The sequence below is a fragment of the Chlorocebus sabaeus genome, chromosome 17 (assembly GCF_047675955.1).
Source record: "Chlorocebus sabaeus isolate Y175 chromosome 17, mChlSab1.0.hap1, whole genome shotgun sequence".
In the NCBI taxonomy this organism is placed as follows: domain Eukaryota; kingdom Metazoa; phylum Chordata; class Mammalia; order Primates; family Cercopithecidae; genus Chlorocebus; species Chlorocebus sabaeus.
Genome location: NC_132920.1, coordinates 30,202,786 through 30,211,085, shown reverse-complemented (window position 1 = coordinate 30,211,085; position 8,300 = coordinate 30,202,786).

Below are 8,300 nucleotides of genomic sequence, written 5' to 3'. Positions count from 1 at the left end.
ATCAGGATGAATAGGGTCCCAACACCAGTGCTGAGGCTGAGGTTAGAACTGACTACAAAGACACAGGAAACCAAGGGCCCAGTCTCCCCTCCACGCTGAAATACCCTTGTCCTCGCACCCTCTTGTCTGGGTCACGTCTACTATGTGAATACTTGACTATGGAGGTCTGGGGCTCTGGTGGCTTCCATAGCTGGCTAGTTTCTTGATGGAGAGAAATCAGGGCTTCTCTCATCCATGCCGGAATCTCACTTAGATGTCAACTTCCAAGTTTCCCTTTTTCCAGATGGGATTCTAGTCCTGGTTCTGGAACAGGGTGGCTGTGTGTGGTCCAGGATAGTTCAGTTATATGGGCCTTTGTTCACTTATTATAATCATTGATACAGTCAACAAAAATTGAAAACAATATATGCCAGACATTTGTCCCTGAGTTCTGGGACAATAACCAAAACTGAATAAGGCAGTATCCTACCCTCAAGGAATAGAAGGTAGGAATAGAATAATAATACAATAGCTCTATAGTAGTATGTAAACTATAAAAGCATTATGTTACATGTATTTATTGAACTGTCATAACTGAATAAGGTGGTTAGTACCATAATTACCCCAAGGATTCATTCACTCAGAACATTTGTTGAGCAATTACTATCTGCCTGTCACTTCCAAGTGGTAAGTGAGATAGAAATGGTTCTTTGTGGAGCTCACAATTTATTGGAGAATGGAAACGTACAATTACAAAAAAAAAAATGTGATAAGTTCTGGGAGAAGGGTGGTGGTACAGGATCCAGTGGGGTAGTGGTGGCTCCATATAGGAGGGATCTTGGGATAGTGATCAGGAAGGAGTGGGGGACAGGACTAGAAGCTGCATTAGTATATCAAGTTATGTCAGACTGCCAAAACAAAACAAACACTAAAGATCAGTAGTCCGTGGTAAAGAATTGCTGTAGGAACAGCCAGTAGGGGGGTTAAACCGGTGTTGGTGAATCAGGGGAAGCCTCCTAGAGGAACAGATGTCTGTACTGAGGCCAAATACTGGGCAGGAGTTATCCAGACAGAGGGAAATAGCATTCTGGGCAGAGGAGGCAGCAAAGGTCAAGGAACATGACAACTTTGGAAGACTATAACTTGTTCAGAGGCAGAGGGTGCAAAGGAGAAATGAGGAAAGGTGAAGCTGGAGAGGTGGGCTTGGTCCAGCTCTTGATGGGCCTTTTTAGCCTGTTAAAGATTCAGGCTTTATCCAGAGGAACATTGAACTTTAAGCCTAAGACTGAAAAGGTGAGAATTGTGCCTCAGAAAGATCACTATAATTGCAGTGTGGAGACTGGTTTGGAAAGGGGAGAAATCAGAGGCTTTTACAGCCATCCCAGGGGAAGAGAATGAACACCAGCATTAGGGTAATGGAAGATGGAAAGAAGAGAAATCGTTTTATGGGTTGCTTAGGAGATAGAAATGACATGTCTTGGGATTGTTTTGCCATGTAGGGGAGAGAGAGACGCCAAGAGTATACATCCTGTTTCTGACTTGGCAACTGGGTGTGTCATGGGTCTGTTTCCTGAGACAGTTGTCTACAGTCATACCACCGTGAGCGCCCTGGATCTCATCTGAGACAGTTTATGCAAATGGAGCTCGGGGAAAGAGAGGTGGCTGGAAACAGAGATTTGGGCATCATGGACATATAGGTGTGGGGAGCAGAGAAGGCTGAGGAAGAAAGCAGGGAACATATAAAAAGGAGAGCAGGGAAAGGATCCAGTGAGACAGGAAAAAGTAACATGGTGTGATGAAGCTAGAGGAGGAAGGAAGGAAGGAAGGGCGGTGTGGAATGCTGCTGATGGGTGTGATGGGTGGTGGCACGGAGAATGAAGAATATCCACCAGCAACGAGAGGGGCCTCCATGGTCTTGGTGGGAGCATTTCTTTGGAGGGGTGGAATCAGAGGCCCCAGATGGCAGAGGGTTAAGGAATAATTTGGAGGAAAAGAGTAAAGGCAGTGGAGGTGAGGAGAGAATTTTCAAAATGGCAGTGATTGCAATGGAAGAAAAAAATGAAAGGAGTAGAGTATATGCAGTTGAAGTTTTTTGGTTTGGAGTGTGTTAACGTGATGTTAGGAAGAAGGATCAAGTGGAGGAGAAAGGTGAAAATGCGGGAAGGTGGGGCTTAGTGATGGAACAAGCCTTGGGGACAGGTGGGCGTGGTACTGAGAGTCCCAGTGAGGGGAGTGCCCTCAGGCAGGCGCCCGTGGCTTCTGTCACAGGAGGGAACAGCGCTGACATTCAGCTGGTTCGCACTGGTACGGCTCAACCAGTTGTTAAAACATGTCTGTTCCAGTGTCAGTAATATACGAGTAACTGCAATAAGCAGTAAAAATTATAAATTCTAATACAAACTCAGTTCAAGCAAATTAGGAGATCGCCACAACCATTGGTAAATGGACTTCCCGCTGCATTTGTGAAGCTTTGCAGCGCTATCTGCCGGTGTCGTGCATAACTGCAGGCTGAGAGGCTGCTTTGCGCCTTCATCTTGAAGCACTCTGAAATTGCCTGTTTAAATTACCTTGGAATCGTGGAGTTGCTACTGCTTCTGAATAGTTTGATTTTATTGTTAGTGCATTGTCGTTCTTGTGTCAGTAGCAAGTTTCAGTGTTTTAATATTTACAAATACAAAAATTTTTAATAAAATATTAAAACCAAACTTGAATGAAGAGACAACAAAGTTTGGATATGTTTCTTTATGTGCCTTTTGAAATATCATAAATGAGAATCTTTTGATTCCTCAGGAGAACAAAGAAGAAATATTAATGAGCTGAAGCCTGGAATGTTTTCTGTTACTGTGTAAAAATCAGAATAATATGGAAATTGTTTGCAACTTATTTTGAAAAATTTCTAACGTAGAAAAAGAACAATAAACACCCAAATACTGAAAGATTCAACACATTCTACATTTTGCCATATTTGCCTTACTAGTTTTTACCAGCTTCTGTATTCATCGATTTTTCTACTTACCAATTTTTTTGTTGTCATTACCTTTTATTTTTAAAAATTTTAACCTTATAATTGTAAATTGGCAAATTATAGTTGTATATATTTATGGAGTACAAAGTGATGTTATGATTCATGAATTACACTGTGAGATGATTAAATAAATCTCATTAACATCTATCACTTTTTTCTTTTCCTTTTTTTTTGAGACGGAGTTTAGCTCTTGTTGCCCAGGCTGGAGTGCAATGGTGCAATCTCGGCTCACTGCAACTTCCACCTCCTGGGTTCAAGTGATTCTTCTGCCTCAGCCTCCCAAGTAGCTGGGATTACAGGCATCCGCCACCACGCCCGGCTAATTTTTTGTGTTTTTAGTAGAGGTGGGGTTTCACCATGTTGGCCAGGCTGGTCTCGAACTCCTGACCTCAGGTGGTCCACCCACCACTGCCTCCCAAAGTGCTAGGATTACAGGTGTGAGCCACTGCGCCCGGCCCAACATCTATCACTTTTAAATACTTACTTTTTTGTGGTGAGAATGTTTGAAATTTACTCTCTACATTCAGATAGAGGAGGGAAAAAAATTAAAAATGTAAAGAAGATATTTACCCTCAACACCTTTGAAATGTACAAGAATTATTTACTGTATTAACTTTGCTATGCAATATATCTCAAAGAAAAAGAAAAGCTTATTTTTCCAGTCCAGTGAAGCTTTGTACCCTTTGACCAACATATCCCCATTTCCCCCAGACCCCCAGTCTCTGGTAACCACTATTCTACTCTCTCTTCCTTTGAGTTCGATTGTTTTAGATTCGACTTATAAGTGAGAACATACAGATTTGTCTTTCTGTGCCTGGCTTACTTCACTTAGCATAATGTTCTCCAATTCCATTAACGCTGTCTCAAATGACAAAATTTCTTTTTAAAGACTGAATAGCATTCCACGGTATATATACCATATTTTCTTTCTTTCTGGTTTTTTTTTTTTTTGAGATGGAGTCTTGCTCTGTCACCCAGGCTGGAGTGCAGTGGCACAATCTCGGCTCACTGCAAGCTCTGCCTCCCGGGTTCACGCTGTTCTTCTGCCTCAGCTTCTCGAGTAGCTGGGACTACAGGCACCCACCACCATACCTAGCTAATTTTTTTTGTATTTATAGTAGAGACGGGGTTTCACCATGTTAGCCAGGATGGTCTCAATCTCCTGACATCATGATCCACCCACCTCGACCTCCCAAAGTGCTGGGATTACAGGCATGAGCCACCGCGCCTGGCCTATATACCATATTTTCTTTCTTCATTCATCTGCTGATAAACACTCGGTTTGACTATGTAACTTAACTGTTGTTAATAGTGCTGCAGTGAATATGGGAGTGCAGGTATCTCCTCGACATACTGATTTCAAATCTCTTTAGTAAATACCCAGAAGTAAGATTACTGGATCATATGGTAATTATTTTATTTTATTTTATTTTTTGAGACAGAATTTCACTCTTGTCACCCAGGCTGGAGTGCAATGGCGCAGTCTCGGTTCACTGCAACCTTCGCCTCCCAGGTTCAAGCGGTTCTCCTGCCTCAGCCTCCCACCACCACGCCCACCACCACGCCCAACTAATTTTTGTGTTTTTAGTAGAGATGGGGTTTCACCATATTCGCCAGGCTGGTCTCGAACTCCCGACCTCAGGTAATCTGCCCGCCTTGGCCTCCCAAAATACTGGGATTACAAGTGTGAGCCACTGCACCCAGCCCTATATGGTAAATTCATTTTTAGTTTTTTGAGGCACCTCCATACAATTTGCCATAATAGCTGTACTAATTTACATTCCTACCAACAGTATACAAGGCTTGTCTTTTCTCAACCATTATTGAACTTTTTTTTTTTTGAGATGGAGTCTTGCTCTGTCACCCAGGTTGGAGTGCAGTGGTGCAATCTTGGTTCACTGCAACCTCTGCCTCCTGGGTTCAAGTGATTCTCTTGCCTCAGCCTCCCCAGTAGCTGGAACTACAGGTGTGCACCACCATGCCTGGCTAATTTTTGTATTTTTAGTAGAGACAAGATTACACCAAGTTTGTTGGCCAAGGTGGCCTCAAACTCCTGACCTCAGGTGATCCGCCTGCCTCGGCCTCCCAAAGTGCTGGCATTACAGGTGTGAGCCACTGCACCCAGCCCTGAACCATTTGAAAGTTGGATACATCAGCCGGGCACAGTGGCTTATGCCTGCAATCCCAGTACTCTGGGAGGCCGAGGTAGGCGGATCACCTGAGGTCAGGAGTTGGAGACCAGCCTGGCCAACATGGCGAAACTCTGTCTCTACTAAAAATAACAAAAAATTAGCCGGGCATGGTGGTACATGCCTATGATCCCAGCTACTCAGGAGACTGAGGTGGGAGAATTGCTTGAACCTGGGAGGCGGAGATTGCAGTGAGCCAAGATAGCACCACTGCACTCTAGCCTGGGCGACACAGCAATACTCTGTCTTAAAAAAAAGAAAAGAAAAGAAAGTTGCAGACATCATGACCATTCACCCCTAACTACTTCATATACATCTCTTACACAATCACAATAGAATTATCATGTTTAATGAGTTAATAATTTTTAATATCATCTAGCATTAAACTTCTCCAATTTGAATGCCTTTTAAAGCATTTAATTTTTCCTAGCTTTATTTAAGTATAATTACCAAATAAAAATTGTATATATTTATGGTGTATAGCATGATGTTTTAATATATAGCTTTTTTTTTTTTTTTTTTGCTTTCCATTTCTTTTTCTTTTTTTTTTTTTATTATACTTTAAGATCTAGGGTACATGTACATAGCGTGCAGGTTTGTTACATATGTATACTTGTGCCATGTTGGTGTGCTGCACCCATCAACTCGTCAGCACCCATCAATTCGTCATTTACATCAGGTATAACTCCCAATGCAATCCCTCCCCCCTCCCCCCATATATAGCTTTTAAAAAACTCCCAGAACAGGAACAAATCAAGTTTCAACATTGCATTTTTTAAATGTCCTTTTCTCGCCCCTTTCTTTTAAATCTACAATTGTCCAGTTTTTTTCTTTTTGAAATTGGATCTTTGAAGAGACTAGAGCAGTTGTCTTTTAGGCTGTTCAATATTCTAGATGTCTTACTGTTTCTTTGATGTCACTTAATGTGTTCGTCTGTCTCCCTGAGTTTTGTGGGGTTTTCCCCCCAATTTCTTGGTTAGATTCAGGTTACCCAATCTTGGGACTAATTCTTCAAACATGCTGTCTATGTCACATTGCCTCACATCAGAAGGCATGTGATATGAAGTCATCCCACAAGCAGTGATGGTAAGTGTGATTGCTTGGTTAAGGTGGACACGGTCAGATCTTTTCTATAAAGGTTATGTTTCCCTCTTTGTAATTAGCAAGTCATCTGCATGGTTCTTTGACACTGTGTGTATATGCTAAAAAACTTTCTCTTATTGCCATCTACAGTGATTCTTGCTTGAATTGGTTATTTCATCAGAAATTACAAAAGGTGCTTTTCGAATTCTCCCACTCCCACGTTTATAAGGGCATAATTACCTAGGAAGGAGATTCTCTCTCCAGCTGGAAAAAGTAGGGTCCTTCTCAAACTCCTGACCTCAAGAGATCCGCCCACCACAGCCTCCCAAAGTGCTTGGATTACAGGCATGAGCCACAGTGCCCGGCCAAAGTAGGGTCCTTCTAAAAGGCAAGGTAGATGCTTATTTCCCTTTACCAGTTTTCAGAATAAGGTGTTGGTATGATACTAATCTCCAAAGGCAGAAAATTTATTTTTTTTCTTTTTTTTAAACTATAGATTTAGGGTTTTAAAAATCAATTTAGTATTTCTTTTATTTTTTGAGACAACATCACGGTCTGTTGCCCAGGCTGGAGTGCAGTGGTGCAATTACCACTCACTGCAACCTCAACCTGCCAGGCTCAAGTGATCCTCCGATCTCCTGAGTAGCTGGGACCACAGGTGCATGCCATCACACCCAGATAATTTTTGTATTTTTTGTAGAGATGAGGTTTTGCCATGTTGCCTGAACACAAGCGATCCACCTGCCTTGGCCTCCCAAAGTGCTGGGACTACACCGTGCCAGGTATCCATTTAATATTTCACAATTGATTACAGTCATTATTCTTTTTGTGCTCAAACTGTACCGTATGTGTCCAGTGGGAGCCTTTTTTTTTTTTTTTTTTGAGATGGAGTCTCACTCTGTCACCAGGCTGGAGTGCAGTGGCACGATCTCGGCTCACTGCAACCTCCACCTCCTGGGTTCAAGTGAGTCTTCTGTCTCAGCCTCCTGAGTAGCTGGAACTATAGGTGCGCGCCACCATGCCCAGCTAATTTTTGTATTTGTAGTAGAGACAGGGTTTCACCTTGTTGGCCAGGATGGTCTGGATTGGGAGAGGGCCCCAGTGGGAGCCCTTTTAAGCTAACTCCTACATCCTTTCTGACGTACCCCAAAAGTTCTGTGAGCACTTGCTTGCTTTTAACACAACCAGATGTCCCAGGAACAATTTTTACTTTCCCAGCTCCAGATGTGGAATCAGCCATTTTTCTTTTTCTTTCTTTTTTCTTTTCTTTTTTTTTTTTTTCTTTTTTTTTGAGACGGAGTCTCGCTCTGTCGCCCAGGTTGGAGTGCAGTGGCCGGATCTCAGCTCACTGCAAGCTCCGCCTCCCGGGTTCATGCCATTCTCCTGCCTCAGCCTCCCGAGTAGCTGGGACTACAGGCACCCGCCACCTCGCCTGGCTAGTTTTTTTTGTATTTTTTAGTAGAGACGGGGTTTCACCGGGTTAGCCAGGATGGTCTCGATCTCCTGACCTCGTGATCCGCCCGTCTTGGCCTCCCAAAGTGCTGGGCTTACAGGCTTGAGCCACTGCGCCCGGCCCCTTTCTTTTCTTTTTCTTTTTCCCTTTTTTTTTTTTTTTTTTTTTTTTTTTTGAGACAGAGTCTCACTCTGTCACCCAGGCTGAAGTGTAGTGGCATGATGTCGGCTCACTGCAACCTCTGCCTCCAGGGTTCAAGCGATCATCCCACCTCAGCCTCCTGAGTAACTGGGATTATAGGCGTTGCCACTACGCCTGCCTAATTTTTATATTTTTAGTAGAGATGGGGTTTCATTATGTTGGCCAGGCTGGTCTCAAACTCTTGACCTCAAGTGATCTGCCCGCCTTTAGCCTGCCCACCTTTAGCCTGCTGGGATTACAGGCATGAGCCTCTGCACCTGGCCAAAATCAGCCATCTTTCTTTCTTTCTTTTTTTTTTTTCTGGAGGCGGGGTCTTGCTCTGTCACCCAGGCTGGAGTGCAGTGGCACAATCTCAGCTCACTGCAAGCTC